The sequence below is a fragment of the Salmo salar genome, unplaced genomic scaffold (genome assembly GCF_905237065.1).
Source record: "Salmo salar unplaced genomic scaffold, Ssal_v3.1, whole genome shotgun sequence".
Taxonomy (NCBI): domain Eukaryota; kingdom Metazoa; phylum Chordata; class Actinopteri; order Salmoniformes; family Salmonidae; genus Salmo; species Salmo salar.
Genome location: NW_025548960.1, coordinates 2,501 through 17,500, shown reverse-complemented (window position 1 = coordinate 17,500; position 15,000 = coordinate 2,501). Strand labels below are relative to the sequence as shown.

General features: G+C 42.6%; 8 non-coding genes and 29 pseudogenes across 8 annotated transcripts; all 37 read left to right on the top strand.

The window, feature by feature from the left end:
- LOC123734550 (uncharacterized) overlaps positions 1-41 on the top strand; it is a 117-nt pseudogene extending 76 nt beyond the window's left edge.
- Positions 42-181: 140 nt separating this feature from the next.
- On the top strand, positions 182-298 carry LOC123734543 (uncharacterized; annotated as a pseudogene).
- A 139-nt stretch (positions 299-437) lies between these two features.
- Positions 438-555, top strand: LOC123734475 (uncharacterized; annotated as a pseudogene).
- Positions 556-964: 409 nt separating this feature from the next.
- On the top strand, positions 965-1,082 carry LOC123734474 (uncharacterized; annotated as a pseudogene).
- A 409-nt stretch (positions 1,083-1,491) lies between these two features.
- LOC123734531 (uncharacterized) lies at positions 1,492-1,609 on the top strand (annotated as a pseudogene).
- Positions 1,610-1,748: 139 nt separating this feature from the next.
- Positions 1,749-1,867, top strand: LOC123734963 (5S ribosomal RNA). Its single transcript, XR_006765148.1, has one exon. It is a non-coding gene; the product is annotated as a 5S ribosomal RNA (ribosomal RNA).
- A 139-nt stretch (positions 1,868-2,006) lies between these two features.
- Positions 2,007-2,124, top strand: LOC123734403 (5S ribosomal RNA). The gene has a single exon (XR_006764702.1). It is a non-coding gene; the product is annotated as a 5S ribosomal RNA (ribosomal RNA).
- Positions 2,125-2,533: 409 nt separating this feature from the next.
- Positions 2,534-2,651, top strand: LOC123734530 (uncharacterized; annotated as a pseudogene).
- Positions 2,652-2,790: 139 nt separating this feature from the next.
- Positions 2,791-2,908, top strand: LOC123734526 (uncharacterized; annotated as a pseudogene).
- Positions 2,909-3,317: 409 nt separating this feature from the next.
- Positions 3,318-3,435, top strand: LOC123734473 (uncharacterized; annotated as a pseudogene).
- Positions 3,436-3,844: 409 nt separating this feature from the next.
- Positions 3,845-3,962, top strand: LOC123734472 (uncharacterized; annotated as a pseudogene).
- A 139-nt stretch (positions 3,963-4,101) lies between these two features.
- LOC123734525 (uncharacterized) lies at positions 4,102-4,219 on the top strand (annotated as a pseudogene).
- Positions 4,220-4,628: 409 nt separating this feature from the next.
- Positions 4,629-4,746, top strand: LOC123734471 (uncharacterized; annotated as a pseudogene).
- A 409-nt stretch (positions 4,747-5,155) lies between these two features.
- LOC123734194 (5S ribosomal RNA) lies at positions 5,156-5,274 on the top strand. The gene has a single exon (XR_006764493.1). It is a non-coding gene; the product is annotated as a 5S ribosomal RNA (ribosomal RNA).
- Positions 5,275-5,413: 139 nt separating this feature from the next.
- Positions 5,414-5,531, top strand: LOC123734524 (uncharacterized; annotated as a pseudogene).
- A 409-nt stretch (positions 5,532-5,940) lies between these two features.
- LOC123734219 (5S ribosomal RNA) lies at positions 5,941-6,059 on the top strand. Its single transcript, XR_006764518.1, has one exon. It is a non-coding gene; the product is annotated as a 5S ribosomal RNA (ribosomal RNA).
- Positions 6,060-6,198: 139 nt separating this feature from the next.
- Positions 6,199-6,316, top strand: LOC123734522 (uncharacterized; annotated as a pseudogene).
- A 409-nt stretch (positions 6,317-6,725) lies between these two features.
- On the top strand, positions 6,726-6,843 carry LOC123734470 (uncharacterized; annotated as a pseudogene).
- Positions 6,844-7,252: 409 nt separating this feature from the next.
- LOC123734469 (uncharacterized) lies at positions 7,253-7,370 on the top strand (annotated as a pseudogene).
- Positions 7,371-7,779: 409 nt separating this feature from the next.
- On the top strand, positions 7,780-7,897 carry LOC123734467 (uncharacterized; annotated as a pseudogene).
- Positions 7,898-8,036: 139 nt separating this feature from the next.
- On the top strand, positions 8,037-8,155 carry LOC123734557 (uncharacterized; annotated as a pseudogene).
- Positions 8,156-8,294: 139 nt separating this feature from the next.
- Positions 8,295-8,412, top strand: LOC123734521 (uncharacterized; annotated as a pseudogene).
- A 409-nt stretch (positions 8,413-8,821) lies between these two features.
- On the top strand, positions 8,822-8,939 carry LOC123734466 (uncharacterized; annotated as a pseudogene).
- A 409-nt stretch (positions 8,940-9,348) lies between these two features.
- Positions 9,349-9,467, top strand: LOC123734192 (5S ribosomal RNA). The gene has a single exon (XR_006764492.1). It is a non-coding gene; the product is annotated as a 5S ribosomal RNA (ribosomal RNA).
- A 409-nt stretch (positions 9,468-9,876) lies between these two features.
- Positions 9,877-9,994, top strand: LOC123734465 (uncharacterized; annotated as a pseudogene).
- A 139-nt stretch (positions 9,995-10,133) lies between these two features.
- On the top strand, positions 10,134-10,251 carry LOC123734520 (uncharacterized; annotated as a pseudogene).
- A 409-nt stretch (positions 10,252-10,660) lies between these two features.
- On the top strand, positions 10,661-10,779 carry LOC123734207 (5S ribosomal RNA). The gene has a single exon (XR_006764506.1). It is a non-coding gene; the product is annotated as a 5S ribosomal RNA (ribosomal RNA).
- A 408-nt stretch (positions 10,780-11,187) lies between these two features.
- On the top strand, positions 11,188-11,305 carry LOC123734464 (uncharacterized; annotated as a pseudogene).
- Positions 11,306-11,444: 139 nt separating this feature from the next.
- On the top strand, positions 11,445-11,562 carry LOC123734519 (uncharacterized; annotated as a pseudogene).
- A 409-nt stretch (positions 11,563-11,971) lies between these two features.
- On the top strand, positions 11,972-12,089 carry LOC123734463 (uncharacterized; annotated as a pseudogene).
- A 139-nt stretch (positions 12,090-12,228) lies between these two features.
- On the top strand, positions 12,229-12,347 carry LOC123734342 (5S ribosomal RNA). The gene has a single exon (XR_006764641.1). It is a non-coding gene; the product is annotated as a 5S ribosomal RNA (ribosomal RNA).
- Positions 12,348-12,756: 409 nt separating this feature from the next.
- Positions 12,757-12,874, top strand: LOC123734462 (uncharacterized; annotated as a pseudogene).
- A 139-nt stretch (positions 12,875-13,013) lies between these two features.
- LOC123734454 (uncharacterized) lies at positions 13,014-13,131 on the top strand (annotated as a pseudogene).
- Positions 13,132-13,540: 409 nt separating this feature from the next.
- On the top strand, positions 13,541-13,657 carry LOC123734549 (uncharacterized; annotated as a pseudogene).
- A 139-nt stretch (positions 13,658-13,796) lies between these two features.
- LOC123734518 (uncharacterized) lies at positions 13,797-13,914 on the top strand (annotated as a pseudogene).
- A 139-nt stretch (positions 13,915-14,053) lies between these two features.
- LOC123734461 (uncharacterized) lies at positions 14,054-14,171 on the top strand (annotated as a pseudogene).
- Positions 14,172-14,581: 410 nt separating this feature from the next.
- On the top strand, positions 14,582-14,700 carry LOC123734191 (5S ribosomal RNA). Its single transcript, XR_006764491.1, has one exon. It is a non-coding gene; the product is annotated as a 5S ribosomal RNA (ribosomal RNA).
- Positions 14,701-15,000: the final 300 nt, after the last annotated feature.

Here is a 15,000-nt window from a genome sequence, read left to right as displayed (position 1 = left end):
CTTGATGGGAGACCGCCTGGGAATACCAGGTGCTGTAAGCATTTTGTCCACGAGGGTGTGCTCTTGCACTATTTCAGTCAGCAACACTGCCTTGTAGTAAGCATTTAATGATGAATTGACTAAATGTCTGTTTTATCAGACTCACTTTGACTATATATGTTGTAGCAAGAGATTGTTTCTCGCTACGGCCATATCAGCCTGGGTACGCCCGATCTCGTCTGATCTCGGAAGCTAAGCAGGGTCGGGCCTGGTTAGTACTTGATGGGAGACCGCCTGGGAATACCAGGTGCTGTAAGCATTTTGTCCACGAGGGTGTGCTCTTGCACTATTTCATCAGCAACACTGCCTTGTAGTAAGCATTTAATGATGAATTGACTAAATGTCTGTTTTATCAGACTCACTTTGACTATATATGTTGTAGCAAGAGATTGATTCTCGCCACGGCCATACCAGCCTGGGTACGCCCGATCTCGTCTGATCTCGGAAGCTAAGCAGGGTCGGGCCTGGTTAGTACTTGGATGGGAGACCGCCTGGGAATACCAGGTGCTGTAAGCATTTTGTCCACGAGGGTGTGCTCTTGCACTATTTCATCAGCAACACTGCCTTGTAGTAAGCATTTAATGATGAATTGACTAAATGCAGCTTCCTGCCTTTTTAATAGGATCAAATTTCCTTGTGTTTTCAATTAGCATCTGCCTTGTATTTATAAGACAAACAAGAATATTGTTGCTGAATGCAGCTTGTGTGTGCTTTATGCTCCTTTGCCCTGTTCAAATGATGAAAGGAAATAAAGTTTGTATTTTATCCAACTACCTGTGCTAAAAAGTGATGGGAACAGTGTTTGTAATTTCTTCTACTTTTTCAGTGACACAAAGTTCAAGCTGCTTATCTAATTGGTGAAAATGCAATGTCTGTTTATCACACTCACTTTGACTATATATGTTGTAGCAAGAGATTGTTTCTCGCCACGGCCATACCAGCCTGGGTACGCCCGATCTCGTCTGATCTCGGAAGCTAAGCAGGGTCGGGCCTGGTTAGTACTTGGATGGGAGACCGCCTGGGAATACCAGGTGCTGTAAGCATTTTGTCCACGAGGGTGTGCTCTTGCACTATTTCATCAGCAACACTGCCTTGTAGTAAGCATTTAATCATGAATTGACTAAATGCAGCTTCCTGCCTTTTTAATAGGATCAAATTTCCTTGTGTTTTCAATTAGCATCTGCCTTGTATTTATAAGACAAACAAGAATATTGTTGCTGAATGCAGCTTGTGTGTGCTTTATGCTCCTTTGCCCTGTTCAAATGATGAAAGGAAATAAAGTTTGTATTTTATCCAACTACCTGTGCTAAAAAGTGATGGGAACAGTGTTTGTAATTTCTTCTACTTTTTCAGTGACACAAAGTTCAAGCTGCTTATCTAATTGGTGAAAATGCAATGTCTGTTTATCACACTCACTTTGACTATATATGTTGTAGCAAGAGATTGATTCTCGCCACGGCCATACCAGCCTGGGTACGCCCGATCTTGTCTGATCTCGGAAGCTAAGCAGGGTCGGGCCTGGTTAGTACTTGGATGGGAGACCGCCTGGGAATACCAGGTGCTGTAAGCATTTTGTCCACGAGGGTGTGCTCTTGCACTATTTCATCAGCAACACTGCCTTGTAGTAAGCATTTAATGATGAATTGACTAAATGTCTGTTTTATCAGACTCACTTTGACTATATATGTTGTAGCAAGAGATTGATTCTCGCTTACGGCCATATCAGCCTGGGTACGCCCGATCTCGTCTGATCTCGGAAGCTAAGCAGGGTCGGGCCTGGTTAGTACTTGGATGGGAGACCGCCTGGGAATACCAGGTGCTGTAAGCATTTTGTCCACGAGGGTGTGCTCTTGCACTATTTCATCAGCAACACTGCCTTGTAGTAAGCATTTAATGATGAATTGACTAAATGTCTGTTTTATCAGACTCACTTTGACTATATATGTTGTAGCAAGAGATTGATTCTCGCTACGGCCATACCAGCCTGGGTACGCCCGATCTCGTCTGATCTCGGAAGCTAAGCAGGGTCGGGCCTGGTTAGTACTTGGATGGGAGACCGCCTGGGAATACCAGGTGCTGTAAGCATTTTGTCCACGAGGGTGTGCTCTTGCACTATTTCATCAGCAACACTGCCTTGTAGTAAGCATTTAATGATGAATTGACAAAATGCAGCTTCCTGCCTTTTTAATAGGATCAAATTTCCTTGTGTTTTCAATTAGCATCTGCCTTGTATTTATAAGACAAACAAGAATATTGTTGCTGAATGCAGCTTGTGTGTGCTTTATGCTCCTTTGCCCTGTTCAAATGATGAAAGGAAATAAAGTTTGTATTTTATCCAACTACCTGTGCTAAAAAGTGATGGGAACAGTGTTTGTAATTTCTTCTACTTTTTCAGTGACACAAAGTTCAAGCTGCTTATCTAATTGGTGAAAATGCAATGTCTGTTTATCACACTCACTTTGACTATATATGTTGTAGCAAGAGATTGATTCTCGCCACGGCCATACCAGCCTGGGTACGCCCGATCTTGTCTGATCTCGGAAGCTAAGCAGGGTCGGGCCTGGTTAGTACTTGGATGGGAGACCGCCTGGGAATACCAGGTGCTGTAAGCATTTTGTCCACGAGGGTGTGCTCTTGCACTATTTCATCAGCAACACTGCCTTGTAGTAAGCATTTAATGATGAATTGACTAAATGTCTGTTTTATCAGACTCACTTTGACTATATATGTTGTAGCAAGAGATTGATTCTCGCCACGGCCATATCAGCCTGGGTACGCCCGATCTCGTCTGATCTCGGAAGCTAAGCAGGGTCGGGCCTGGTTAGTACTTGGATGGGAGACCGCCTGGGAATACCAGGTGCTGTAAGCATTTTGTCCACGAGGGTGTGCTCTTGCACTATTTCATCAGCAACACTGCCTTGTAGTAAGCATTTAATGATGAATTGACAAAATGCAGCTTCCTGCCTTTTTAATAGGATCAAATTTCCTTGTGTTTTCAATTAGCATCTGCCTTGTATTTATAAGACAAACAAGAATATTGTTGCTGAATGCAGCTTGTGTGTGCTTTATGCTCCTTTGCCCTGTTCAAATGATGAAAGGAAATAAAGTTTGTATTTTATCCAACTACCTGTGCTAAAAAGTGATGGGAACAGTGTTTGTAATTTCTTCTACTTTTTCAGTGACACAAAGTTCAAGCTGCTTATCTAATTGGTGAAAATGCAATGTCTGTTTATCACACTCACTTTGACTATATATGTTGTAGCAAGAGATTGATTCTCGCCACGGCCATACCAGCCTGGGTACGCCCGATCTCGTCTGATCTCGGAAGCTAAGCAGGGTCGGGCCTGGTTAGTACTTGGATGGGAGACCGCCTGGGAATACCAGGTGCTGTAAGCATTTTGTCCACGAGGGTGTGCTCTTGCACTATTTCATCAGCAACACTGCCTTGTAGTAAGCATTTAATGATGAATTGACAAAATGCAGCTTCCTGCCTTTTTAATAGGATCAAATTTCCTTGTGTTTTCAATTAGCATCTGCCTTGTATTTATAAGACAAACAAGAATATTGTTGCTGAATGCAGCTTGTGTGTGCTTTATGCTCCTTTGCCCTGTTCAAATGATGAAAGGAAATAAAGTTTGTATTTTATCCAACTACCTGTGCTAAAAAGTGATGGGAACAGTGTTTGTAATTTCTTCTACTTTTTCAGTGACACAAAGTTCAAGCTGCTTATCTAATTGGTGAAAATGCAATGTCTGTTTATCACACTCACTTTGACTATATATGTTGTAGCAAGAGATTGATTCTCGCCACGGCCATACCAGCCTGGGTACGCCCGATCTCGTCTGATCTCGGAAGCTAAGCAGGGTCGGGCCTGGTTAGTACTTGGATGGGAGACCGCCTGGGAATACCAGGTGCTGTAAGCATTTTGTCCACGAGGGTGTGCTCTTGCACTATTTCATCAGCAACACTGCCTTGTAGTAAGCATTTAATGATGAATTGACTAAATGTCTGTTTTATCAGACTCACTTTGACTATATATGTTGTAGCAAGAGATTGATTCTCGCCACGGCCATATCAGCCTGGGTACGCCCGATCTCGTCTGATCTCGGAAGCTAAGCAGGGTCGGGCCTGGTTAGTACTTGGATGGGAGACCGCCTGGGAATACCAGGTGCTGTAAGCATTTTGTCCACGAGGGTGTGCTCTTGCACTATTTCATCAGCAACACTGCCTTGTAGTAAGCATTTAATGATGAATTGACAAAATGCAGCTTCCTGCCTTTTTAATAGGATCAAATTTCCTTGTGTTTTCAATTAGCATCTGCCTTGTATTTATAAGACAAACAAGAATATTGTTGCTGAATGCAGCTTGTGTGTGCTTTATGCTCCTTTGCCCTGTTCAAATGATGAAAGGAAATAAAGTTTGTATTTTATCCAACTACCTGTGCTAAAAAGTGATGGGAACAGTGTTTGTAATTTCTTCTACTTTTTCAGTGACACAAAGTTCAAGCTGCTTATCTAATTGGTGAAAATGCAATGTCTGTTTATCACACTCACTTTGACTATATATGTTGTAGCAAGAGATTGTTTCTCGCCACGGCCATACCAGCCTGGGTACGCCCGATCTCGTCTGATCTCGGAAGCTAAGCAGGGTCGGGCCTGGTTAGTACTTGGATGGGAGACCGCCTGGGAATACCAGGTGCTGTAAGCATTTTGTCCACGAGGGTGTGCTCTTGCACTATTTCATCAGCAACACTGCCTTGTAGTAAGCATTTAATGATGAATTGACAAAATGCAGCTTCCTGCCTTTTTAATAGGATCAAATTTCCTTGTGTTTTCAATTAGCATCTGCCTTGTATTTATAAGACAAACAAGAATATTGTTGCTGAATGCAGCTTGTGTGTGCTTTATGCTCCTTTGCCCTGTTCAAATGATGAAAGGAAATAAAGTTTGTATTTTATCCAACTACCTGTGCTAAAAAGTGATGGGAACAGTGTTTGTAATTTCTTCTACTTTTTCAGTGACACAAAGTTCAAGCTGCTTATCTAATTGGTGAAAATGCAATGTCTGTTTATCACACTCACTTTGACTATATATGTTGTAGCAAGAGATTGATTCTCGCCTACGGCCATACCAGCCTGGGTACGCCCGATCTCGTCTGATCTCGGAAGCTAAGCAGGGTCGGGCCTGGTTAGTACTTGGATGGGAGACCGCCTGGGAATACCAGGTGCTGTAAGCATTTTGTCCACGAGGGTGTGCTCTTGCACTATTTCATCAGCAACACTGCCTTGTAGTAAGCATTTAATGATGAATTGACTAAATGTCTGTTTTATCAGACTCACTTTGACTATATATGTTGTAGCAAGAGATTGATTCTCGCCACGGCCATATCAGCCTGGGTACGCCCGATCTCGTCTGATCTCGGAAGCTAAGCAGGGTCGGGCCTGGTTAGTACTTGGATGGGAGACCGCCTGGGAATACCAGGTGCTGTAAGCATTTTGTCCACGAGGGTGTGCTCTTGCACTATTTCATCAGCAACACTGCCTTGTAGTAAGCATTTAATGATGAATTGACAAAATGCAGCTTCCTGCCTTTTTAATAGGATCAAATTTCCTTGTGTTTTCAATTAGCATCTGCCTTGTATTTATAAGACAAACAAGAATATTGTTGCTGAATGCAGCTTGTGTGTGCTTTATGCTCCTTTGCCCTGTTCAAATGATGAAAGGAAATAAAGTTTGTATTTTATCCAACTACCTGTGCTAAAAAGTGATGGGAACAGTGTTTGTAATTTCTTCTACTTTTTCAGTGACACAAAGTTCAAGCTGCTTATCTAATTGGTGAAAATGCAATGTCTGTTTATCACACTCACTTTGACTATATATGTTGTAGCAAGAGATTGATTCTCGCTCACGGCCATACCAGCCTGGGTACGCCCGATCTCGTCTGATCTCGGAAGCTAAGCAGGGTCGGGCCTGGTTAGTACTTGGATGGGAGACCGCCTGGGAATACCAGGTGCTGTAAGCATTTTGTCCACGAGGGTGTGCTCTTGCACTATTTCATCAGCAACACTGCCTTGTAGTAAGCATTTAATGATGAATTGACTAAATGTCTGTTTTATCAGACTCACTTTGACTATATATGTTGTAGCAAGAGATTGATTCTCGCCACGGCCATATCAGCCTGGGTACGCCCGATCTCGTCTGATCTCGGAAGCTAAGCAGGGTCGGGCCTGGTTAGTACTTGGATGGGAGACCGCCTGGGAATACCAGGTGCTGTAAGCATTTTGTCCACGAGGGTGTGCTCTTGCACTATTTCATCAGCAACACTGCCTTGTAGTAAGCATTTAATCATGAATTGACTAAATGCAGCTTCCTGCCTTTTTAATAGGATCAAATTTCCTTGTGTTTTCAATTAGCATCTGCCTTGTATTTATAAGACAAACAAGAATATTGTTGCTGAATGCAGCTTGTGTGTGCTTTATGCTCCTTTGCCCTGTTCAAATGATGAAAGGAAATAAAGTTTGTATTTTATCCAACTACCTGTGCTAAAAAGTGATGGGAACAGTGTTTGTAATTTCTTCTACTTTTTCAGTGACACAAAGTTCAAGCTGCTTATCTAATTGGTGAAAATGCAATGTCTGTTTATCACACTCACTTTGACTATATATGTTGTAGCAAGAGATTGATTCTCGCCACGGCCATACCAGCCTGGGTACGCCCGATCTCGTCTGATCTCGGAAGCTAAGCAGGGTCGGGCCTGGTTAGTACTTGGATGGGAGACCGCCTGGGAATACCAGGTGCTGTAAGCATTTTGTCCACGAGGGTGTGCTCTTGCACTATTTCATCAGCAACACTGCCTTGTAGTAAGCATTTAATGATGAATTGACAAAATGCAGCTTCCTGCCTTTTTAATAGGATCAAATTTCCTTGTGTTTTCAATTAGCATCTGCCTTGTATTTATAAGACAAACAAGAATATTGTTGCTGAATGCAGCTTGTGTGTGCTTTATGCTCCTTTGCCCTGTTCAAATGATGAAAGGAAATAAAGTTTGTATTTTATCCAACTACCTGTGCTAAAAAGTGATGGGAACAGTGTTTGTAATTTCTTCTACTTTTTCAGTGACACAAAGTTCAAGCTGCTTATCTAATTGGTGAAAATGCAATGTCTGTTTATCACACTCACTTTGACTATATATGTTGTAGCAAGAGATTGTTTCTCGCCACGGCCATACCAGCCTGGGTACGCCCGATCTCGTCTGATCTCGGAAGCTAAGCAGGGTCGGGCCTGGTTAGTACTTGGATGGGAGACCGCCTGGGAATACCAGGTGCTGTAAGCATTTTGTCCACGAGGGTGTGCTCTTGCACTATTTCATCAGCAACACTGCCTTGTAGTAAGCATTTAATGATGAATTGACAAAATGCAGCTTCCTGCCTTTTTAATAGGATCAAATTTCCTTGTGTTTTCAATTAGCATCTGCCTTGTATTTATAAGACAAACAAGAATATTGTTGCTGAATGCAGCTTGTGTGTGCTTTATGCTCCTTTGCCCTGTTCAAATGATGAAAGGAAATAAAGTTTGTATTTTATCCAACTACCTGTGCTAAAAAGTGATGGGAACAGTGTTTGTAATTTCTTCTACTTTTTCAGTGACACAAAGTTCAAGCTGCTTATCTAATTGGTGAAAATGCAATGTCTGTTTATCACACTCACTTTGACTATATATGTTGTAGCAAGAGATTGATTCTCGCCACGGCCATACCAGCCTGGGTACGCCCGATCTCGTCTGATCTCGGAAGCTAAGCAGGGTCGGGCCTGGTTAGTACTTGGATGGGAGACCGCCTGGGAATACCAGGTGCTGTAAGCATTTTGTCCACGAGGGTGTGCTCTTGCACTATTTCATCAGCAACACTGCCTTGTAGTAAGCATTTAATGATGAATTGACTAAATGTCTGTTTTATCAGACTCACTTTGACTATATATGTTGTAGCAAGAGATTGATTCTCGCCACGGCCATACTCAGCCTGGGTACGCCCGATCTCGTCTGATCTCGGAAGCTAAGCAGGGTCGGGCCTGGTTAGTACTTGGATGGGAGACCGCCTGGGAATACCAGGTGCTGTAAGCATTTTGTCCACGAGGGTGTGCTCTTGCACTATTTCATCAGCAACACTGCCTTGTAGTAAGCATTTAATGATGAATTGACTAAATGTCTGTTTTATCAGACTCACTTTGACTATATATGTTGTAGCAAGAGATTGATTCTCGCCACGGCCATATCAGCCTGGGTACGCCCGATCTCGTCTGATCTCGGAAGCTAAGCAGGGTCGGGCCTGGTTAGTACTTGGATGGGAGACCGCCTGGGAATACCAGGTGCTGTAAGCATTTTGTCCACGAGGGTGTGCTCTTGCACTATTTCATCAGCAACACTGCCTTGTAGTAAGCATTTAATGATGAATTGACAAAATGCAGCTTCCTGCCTTTTTAATAGGATCAAATTTCCTTGTGTTTTCAATTAGCATCTGCCTTGTATTTATAAGACAAACAAGAATATTGTTGCTGAATGCAGCTTGTGTGTGCTTTATGCTCCTTTGCCCTGTTCAAATGATGAAAGGAAATAAAGTTTGTATTTTATCCAACTACCTGTGCTAAAAAGTGATGGGAACAGTGTTTGTAATTTCTTCTACTTTTTCAGTGACACAAAGTTCAAGCTGCTTATCTAATTGGTGAAAATGCAATGTCTGTTTATCACACTCACTTTGACTATATATGTTGTAGCAAGAGATTGATTCTCGCCACGGCCATACCAGCCTGGGTACGCCCGATCTCGTCTGATCTCGGAAGCTAAGCAGGGTCGGGCCTGGTTAGTACTTGGATGGGAGACCGCCTGGGAATACCAGGTGCTGTAAGCATTTTGTCCACGAGGGTGTGCTCTTGCACTATTTCATCAGCAACACTGCCTTGTAGTAAGCATTTAATGATGAATTGACAAAATGCAGCTTCCTGCCTTTTTAATAGGATCAAATTTCCTTGTGTTTTCAATTAGCATCTGCCTTGTATTTATAAGACAAACAAGAATATTGTTGCTGAATGCAGCTTGTGTGTGCTTTATGCTCCTTTGCCCTGTTCAAATGATGAAAGGAAATAAAGTTTGTATTTTATCCAACTACCTGTGCTAAAAAGTGATGGGAACAGTGTTTGTAATTTCTTCTACTTTTTCAGTGACACAAAGTTCAAGCTGCTTATCTAATTGGTGAAAATGCAATGTCTGTTTATCACACTCACTTTGACTATATATGTTGTAGCAAGAGATTGATTCTCGCCTACGGCCATACCAGCCTGGGTACGCCCGATCTCGTCTGATCTCGGAAGCTAAGCAGGGTCGGGCCTGGTTAGTACTTGGATGGGAGACCGCCTGGGAATACCAGGTGCTGTAAGCATTTTGTCCACGAGGGTGTGCTCTTGCACTATTTCATCAGCAACACTGCCTTGTAGTAAGCATTTAATGATGAATTGACAAAATGCAGCTTCCTGCCTTTTTAATAGGATCAAATTTCCTTGTGTTTTCAATTAGCATCTGCCTTGTATTTATAAGACAAACAAGAATATTGTTGCTGAATGCAGCTTGTGTGTGCTTTATGCTCCTTTGCCCTGTTCAAATGATGAAAGGAAATAAAGTTTGTATTTTATCCAACTACCTGTGCTAAAAAGTGATGGGAACAGTGTTTGTAATTTCTTCTACTTTTTCAGTGACACAAAGTTCAAGCTGCTTATCTAATTGGTGAAAATGCAATGTCTGTTTATCACACTCACTTTGACTATATATGTTGTAGCAAGAGATTGATTCTCGCCACGGCCATACCAGCCTGGGTACGCCCGATCTCGTCTGATCTCGGAAGCTAAGCAGGGTCGGGCCTGGTTAGTACTTGGATGGGAGACCGCCTGGGAATACCAGGTGCTGTAAGCATTTTGTCCACGAGGGTGTGCTCTTGCACTATTTCATCAGCAACACTGCCTTGTAGTAAGCATTTAATGATGAATTGACTAAATGTCTGTTTTATCAGACTCACTTTGACTATATATGTTGTAGCAAGAGATTGATTCTCGCCACGGCCATATCAGCCTGGGTACGCCCGATCTCGTCTGATCTCGGAAGCTAAGCAGGGTCGGGCCTGGTTAGTACTTGGATGGGAGACCGCCTGGGAATACCAGGTGCTGTAAGCATTTTGTCCACGAGGGTGTGCTCTTGCACTATTTCATCAGCAACACTGCCTTGTAGTAAGCATTTAATGATGAATTGACAAAATGCAGCTTCCTGCCTTTTTAATAGGATCAAATTTCCTTGTGTTTTCAATTAGCATCTGCCTTGTATTTATAAGACAAACAAGAATATTGTTGCTGAATGCAGCTTGTGTGTGCTTTATGCTCCTTTGCCCTGTTCAAATGATGAAAGGAAATAAAGTTTGTATTTTATCCAACTACCTGTGCTAAAAAGTGATGGGAACAGTGTTTGTAATTTCTTCTACTTTTTCAGTGACACAAAGTTCAAGCTGCTTATCTAATTGGTGAAAATGCAATGTCTGTTTATCACACTCACTTTGACTATATATGTTGTAGCAAGAGATTGATTCTCGCTTACGGCCATACCAGCCTGGGTACGCCCGATCTCGTCTGATCTCGGAAGCTAAGCAGGGTCGGGCCTGGTTAGTACTTGGATGGGAGACCGCCTGGGAATACCAGGTGCTGTAAGCATTTTGTCCACGAGGGTGTGCTCTTGCACTATTTCATCAGCAACACTGCCTTGTAGTAAGCATTTAATGATGAATTGACTAAATGCAGCTTCCTGCCTTTTAATAGGATCAAATTTCCTTGTGTTTTCAATTAGCATCTGCCTTGTATTTATAAGACAAACAAGAATATTGTTGCTGAATGCAGCTTGTGTGTGCTTTATGCTCCTTTGCCCTGTTCAAATGATGAAAGGAAATAAAGTTTGTATTTTATCCAACTACCTGTGCTAAAAAGTGATGGGAACAGTGTTTGTAATTTCTTCTACTTTTTCAGTGACACAAAGTTCAAGCTGCTTATCTAATTGGTGAAAATGCAATGTCTGTTTATCACACTCACTTTGACTATATATGTTGTAGCAAGAGATTGATTCTCGCCACGGCCATACCAGCCTGGGTACGCCCGATCTCGTCTGATCTCGGAAGCTAAGCAGGGTCGGGCCTGGTTAGTACTTGGATGGGAGACCGCCTGGGAATACCAGGTGCTGTAAGCATTTTGTCCACGAGGGTGTGCTCTTGCACTATTTCATCAGCAACACTGCCTTGTAGTAAGCATTTAATGATGAATTGACTAAATGTCTGTTTTATCAGACTCACTTTGACTATATATGTTGTAGCAAGAGATTGATTCTCGCCACGGCCATATCAGCCTGGGTACGCCCGATCTCGTCTGATCTCGGAAGCTAAGCAGGGTCGGGCCTGGTTAGTACTTGGATGGGAGACCGCCTGGGAATACCAGGTGCTGTAAGCATTTTGTCCACGAGGGTGTGCTCTTGCACTATTTCATCAGCAACACTGCCTTGTAGTAAGCATTTAATGATGAATTGACAAAATGCAGCTTCCTGCCTTTTTAATAGGATCAAATTTCCTTGTGTTTTCAATTAGCATCTGCCTTGTATTTATAAGACAAACAAGAATATTGTTGCTGAATGCAGCTTGTGTGTGCTTTATGCTCCTTTGCCCTGTTCAAATGATGAAAGGAAATAAAGTTTGTATTTTATCCAACTACCTGTGCTAAAAAGTGATGGGAACAGTGTTTGTAATTTCTTCTACTTTTTCAGTGACACAAAGTTCAAGCTGCTTATCTAATTGGTGAAAATGCAATGTCTGTTTATCACACTCACTTTGACTATATATGTTGTAGCAAGAGATTGATTCTCGCCACGGCCATACCAGCCTGGGTACGCCCGATCTCGTCTGATCTCGGAAGCTAAGCAGGGTCGGGCCTGGTTAGTACTTGGATGGGAGACCGCCTGGGAATACCAGGTGCTGTAAGCATTTTGTCCACGAGGGTGTGCTCTTGCACTATTTCATCAGCAACACTGCCTTGTAGTAAGCATTTAATGATGAATTGACTAAATGTCTGTTTTATCAGACTCACTTTGACTATATATGTTGTAGCAAGAGATTGATTCTCGCCTACGGCCATATCAGCCTGGGTACGCCCGATCTCGTCTGATCTCGGAAGCTAAGCAGGGTCGGGCCTGGTTAGTACTTGGATGGGAGACCGCCTGGGAATACCAGGTGCTGTAAGCATTTTGTCCACGAGGGTGTGCTCTTGCACTATTTCATCAGCAACACTGCCTTGTAGTAAGCATTTAATGATGAATTGACAAAATGCAGCTTCCTGCCTTTTTAATAGGATCAAATTTCCTTGTGTTTTCAATTAGCATCTGCCTTGTATTTATAAGACAAACAAGAATATTGTTGCTGAATGCAGCTTGTGTGTGCTTTATGCTCCTTTGCCCTGTTCAAATGATGAAAGGAAATAAAGTTTGTATTTTATCCAACTACCTGTGCTAAAAAGTGATGGGAACAGTGTTTGTAATTTCTTCTACTTTTTCAGTGACACAAAGTTCAAGCTGCTTATCTAATTGGTGAAAATGCAATGTCTGTTTATCACACTCACTTTGACTATATATGTTGTAGCAAGAGATTGTTTCTCGCCACGGCCATACCAGCCTGGGTACGCCCGATCTCGTCTGATCTCGGAAGCTAAGCAGGGTCGGGCCTGGTTAGTACTTGGATGGGAGACCGCCTGGGAATACCAGGTGCTGTAAGCATTTTGTCCACGAGGGTGTGCTCTTGCACTATTTCATCAGCAACACTGCCTTGTAGTAAGCATTTAATGATGAATTGACTAAATGTCTGTTTTATCAGACTCACTTTGACTATATATGTTGTAGCAAGAGATTGATTCTCGCTACGGCCATATCAGCCTGGGTACGCCCGATCTCGTCTGATCTCGGAAGCTAAGCAGGGTCGGGCCTGGTTAGTACTTGGATGGGAGACCGCCTGGGAATACCAGGTGCTGTAAGCATTTTGTCCACGAGGGTGTGCTCTTGCACTATTTCATCAGCAACACTGCCTTGTAGTAAGCATTTAATGATGAATTGACAAAATGCAGCTTCCTGCCTTTTTAATAGGATCAAATTTCCTTGTGTTTTCAATTAGCATCTGCCTTGTATTTATAAGACAAACAAGAATATTGTTGCTGAATGCAGCTTGTGTGTGCTTTATGCTCCTTTGCCCTGTTCAAATGATGAAAGGAAATAAAGTTTGTATTTTATCCAACTACCTGTGCTAAAAAGTGATGGGAACAGTGTTTGTAATTTCTTCTACTTTTTCAGTGACACAAAGTTCAAGCTGCTTATCTAATTGGTGAAAATGCAATGTCTGTTTATCACACTCACTTTGACTATATATGTTGTAGCAAGAGATTGATTCTCGCCACGGCCATACCAGCCTGGGTACGCCCGATCTCGTCTGATCTCGGAAGCTAAGCAGGGTCGGGCCTGGTTAGTACTTGATGGGAGACCGCCTGGGAATACCAGGTGCTGTAAGCATTTTGTCCACGAGGGTGTGCTCTTGCACTATTTCATCAGCAACACTGCCTTGTAGTAAGCATTTAATGATGAATTGACTAAATGTCTGTTTTATCAGACTCACTTTGACTATATATGTTGTAGCAAGAGATTGATTCTCGCCACGGCCATATCAGCCTGGGTACGCCCGATCTCGTCTGATCTCGGAAGCTAAGCAGGGTCGGGCCTGGTTAGTACTTGGATGGGAGACCGCCTGGGAATACCAGGTGCTGTAAGCATTTTGTCCACGAGGGTGTGCTCTTGCACTATTTCATCAGCAACACTGCCTTGTAGTAAGCATTTAATGATGAATTGACTAAATGTCTGTTTTATCAGACTCACTTTGACTATATATGTTGTAGCAAGAGATTGATTCTCGCCACGGCCATACCAGCCTGGGTACGCCCGATCTCGTCTGATCTCGGAAGCTAAGCAGGGTCGGGCCTGGTTAGTACTTGGATGGGAGACCGCCTGGGAATACCAGGTGCTGTAAGCATTTTGTCCACGAGGGTGTGCTCTTGCACTATTTCATCAGCAACACTGCCTTGTAGTAAGCATTTAATCATGAATTGACTAAATGCAGCTTCCTGCCTTTTTAATAGGATCAAATTTCCTTGTGTTTTCAATTAGCATCTGCCTTGTATTTATAAGACAAACAAGAATATTGTTGCTGAATGCAGCTTGTGTGTGCTTTATGCTCCTTTGCCCTGTTCAAATGATGAAAGGAAATAAAGTTTGTATTTTATCCAACTACCTGTGCTAAAAAGTGATGGGAACAGTGTTTGTAATTTCTTCTACTTTTTCAGTGACACAAAGTTCAAGCTGCTTATCTAATTGGTGAAAATGCAATGTCTGTTTTATCACACTCACTTTGACTATATATGTTGTAGCAAGAGATTGTTTCTCGCCTACGGCCATACCAGCCTGGGTACGCCCGATCTCGTCTGATCTCGGAAGCTAAGCAGGGTCGGGCCTGGTTAGTACTTGGATGGGAGACCGCCTGGGAATACCAGGTGCTGTAAGCATTTTGTCCACGAGGGTGTGCTCTTGCACTATTTCATCAGCAACACTGCCTTGTAGTAAGCATTTAATGATGAATTGACAAAATGCAGCTTCCTGCCTTTTTAATAGGATCAAATTTCCTTGTGTTTTCAATTAGCATCTGCCTTGTATTTATAAGACAAACAAGAATATTGTTGCTGAATGCAGCTTGTGTGTGCTTTATGCTCCTTTGCCCTGTTCAAATGATGAAAGGAAATAAAGTTTGTATTTTATCCAACTACCTGTGCTAAAAAGTGATGGGAACAGTGTTTGTAATTTCTTCT